Consider the following 3,407-nt stretch of genomic DNA (forward strand, 5'->3'; position numbering starts at 1 on the left):
CATTTGCTAATCAGTACGACTTTCCCTGACGCTTCCAGAAGCATAAATTTTTCCCGCATATTACGTTTACTATCAGAAAGAACTAGCCATGTGATGACATCTGCGCTTTCAATGCAACCTAGGAATAGGAGTTACATGGAGAAGTACGTGCTGTTGCACTTTATGGACACACTCATTGAGCTTTTGGTTCTTTTGCACTTAATGAAGAAATGGTATATTGTAAATTCTAACAATACGCAACATGAAATTCACTAAAATGAAAGGCTAGGCTATGCTTTTTATTTAGACTCATGCCAAAGAAGCAGCACCGATGTACAAGGGTAGTATTTCACTGTGCTACAGCAACAAAATCTGGTCACTGTAGTGGCTGGCATTTTTCACTTATGCGGTGTACATAGTATAATAAATAAAACTTCAGTGACCTGCATAAATGCGATATACGTCAGAAGAAGTAGAAATCTAAAATTTTCTAAAATTACTGAACTCATGCGACATGTTCTAATTACATATGCGCACTTCTTTCTGTAGTTAATGCAATCACTCCTCGCATAACAGAATGGCGTCTCATAAAAACTTGTAATTCTGCACTTGTTTTCTCCCTTCTTTTTAGTGACCTGCCCCAACATGCAGCTTGACCAAGATCAACCCACACCAGCTAGCCAAAATTTCTACACTGCTCCAGCACCTTTAGTGGCACTGCCAGGCACACTATATCAAATTTCGTGCTCTTCTGTGCACAGGTTGGTGCAAAATATGATTATTCAAAGTGTGTCAAGACGAGCTATGCATGCCTTGGGTTTTTTCCGAGCCTTGCCTGGTGTATTGCACAATTCTCTTATTGTAGTTACGAAGGGTGATGAAGAAGACCCGGGGCCTAATAGGAATTTTTCGTGGAAGATCTTAAATACTTCCCCAGAAATTAAGGCTTTACATAAAATCTGAATTTCATATTGGAATGCAGAGTGTCCAAACACACCTGCCTCTCATTCAGAATACAATTGTGTCACCTAAAGACTGCAAATAAAAGACGAAAAGTTTGCCGCAGTAGTGAATACGGTTCAAGAACGAGTTGCAAAATTAATCAGTAAGATGGTGGGAGACTCAAAGGAACATCCAAGTGATGCTCCACACCCAAGGTTTTAAAGAAGTTAGAACTTTATAACTTTATAATCATATTTTAATTAAAATGTTGACTTTATAATTTAAAGAGTGCACCCCACTCGAAGAGGGCATCCAGCTGAGATGAACTGAAATTGACATATGCTCGTGGGCCATGGAAAAAGTGTTGAATGCATGTATTGTGCATGATTGGAAAAACAGCAGCCAGCTCTAATTCTGTCAAGTCTTATCAGATTCTCCTTGTCATCCAGCAAGCCTCTTAAAACCTACTGCTCTGTCTTGGTCGTGATGAAGTTGTCAATTTAAACTCGTGCATGAAGGTCACAGCATACAATGTGAGGCTCATTGTTGCTCAAAAGTACACAATTTAAGAATGGCCCCAAGGCCTAACTTGGTTTCAGCAAATGACTAATTTGACCTAATATTATGCGCTTTTGCTACAAATTGTGCAGTAATCACTCTCCAAGTATGCGATTTATTTCATGATAAGCGTACAATCACACACCTGTTCACACAGCTGTTCTTCATTGGTGGGGCCATGTGATTTCTGCACACACAAAAATAACTTTTTGCCGTGTAAGTTATAAGCTCAAAATAGACAGTTTTAGTGGCAATATTGCCTGCAGCTGTCATCCTTACTAAGAAAGGAAGCTCAGTGTGTGAGAAATCGAAGCCGGATTTTTTTTTTCATCCACATTTTGACATTTCGCCAGTTCAACAAAATGCACCGATAGATACCTCTCAAGGGCTTATATGTTGTTGGTGTTACCGTAGCTCACTGCCTGCTGTTATCTTTAAGCTCATTACACAGTTGGTTCAAAACTGCTGCTTTCTGTTGAGCCAACCTGAATGGTCCTATGCCGTGCGTGACTGTAGTGTACTAGTTAACTATGAAAGTATTGCACAGTCAAAGTGAACACTTACTTATAAAATTAAGGTATAATTTAACAGCCTGCATTTACAGTTTGATAAAGCGATGAATAGTCTGGTATTGATCATTAACACTAGTATAACGCCTGCTGTAGGCTTTGCCTCACGAAATTTTGGAACTGCAAGTTGTAATGTGTGCCACTTTCGTGGAGAGGTTTACTTATTAATAAAAATAGTTCAGAAGGAAACACGTTCCATTCGTATCGGTAGGCGTGAAAATAACTGCCAGCAATGACATGAAAAAATAAATTCGCTTGTTTGTAAAGATGGTCAAAGAGGAATATCTTACAAAGTTTTTCATGCTGTTAAAGCTTAGAAAGACCCTGCAGTCTGCTGTTTTCTTTTAATTGCCTTTGTCTTGATCCTATTTTCATTTTCAGAAGAGAGCCAGGAGGCTCCACTGGAAATTCCATTTAACATTAGATTTCAGAACATACCGTGATGTAACACCAAGGCTCCCTCCTTTCCCCTCAAGTGTCTTTTCACGCTGTTTCCCCTATTGCAATAAATAATGATGTCACACATAACAGTTTTTATTGCAATGAAATAAATGCATTTTTCATCAAATAAACTTGTTCAAAATCCAGTTTGTTTCGAGACTCATTTATATTGTTTTGCCCAACACCCACCATTATTCACGGCAAGGATACTACCAAATGAATTGGTCACACCCACAAAAATGTCTCAGTTATTTAGCAACCGAAGCAGTAATAAGAGCATGGTATTTACAAAAAGACAAAGTACATGATTTTGCACGTGAAGATACCCTAGCTTACCTTAGAGTCGGTGAAAAGTAAGTTTTGTCTTTTGAGGCATAGGACAACTATTGACAATATCTATTTAGACATAGGACAACTTAGGAACACAACTTATTCAGTAAATTTATGAATGTATGTGTATCTAGCCGTATAAATGAGACGTGTGAAAGCTTTGTTACTTTATTAAAATGCACTTAGCTTAATGCTTAATACTTTACCCTGTAAGGGCTCCCAAGAAAGGTAGAAAGTTATGGATTATTTGCAGTTTATCTACAAACGCTTCATAAGAAATGCTTTCATATTTCATAGTTCTTAGAAAAAAAAGACTTGAGCAGCATTTTAGCACTGAAGCAATTGATATCTGACCAAGTGCTTGAACTGAACTAAAATGTACAGGTTAAAATATTGGCCACTGGTTCATAGTTATCACCAGAGCAAAGTTAAAATATGCGACATGCAAACACGGACACATCAGATATGTGCAGGCAAGTTCGCATGTCTGCTTTCTTTTCTGCTGCTGTGCATGTTTTCAGTTGTTAGTTGGCAGTTGTGGCACCTTTATTTCTCTTAGGTGTCCATGTTTGCATGCCCTGTCTCTAA

The 3,407-nt window shown here is 38.2% G+C and overlaps 1 long non-coding RNA gene across 1 annotated transcript; it reads left to right on the plus strand.

Annotated features, from left to right (window-relative positions):
* The first annotated feature begins 616 nt into the window (after positions 1 to 616).
* On the plus strand, positions 617 to 2,635 carry LOC142777308 (uncharacterized). Its single transcript, XR_012888025.1, has 2 exons — positions 617 to 740; positions 2,430 to 2,635. It is a non-coding gene; the product is annotated as an uncharacterized LOC142777308 (long non-coding RNA).
* Positions 2,636 to 3,407: the final 772 nt, after the last annotated feature.

The sequence above is a fragment of the Rhipicephalus microplus genome, chromosome X, assembly GCF_043290135.1.
Source record: "Rhipicephalus microplus isolate Deutch F79 chromosome X, USDA_Rmic, whole genome shotgun sequence".
NCBI classification, from domain to species: Eukaryota; Metazoa; Arthropoda; class Arachnida; order Ixodida; family Ixodidae; genus Rhipicephalus; species Rhipicephalus microplus.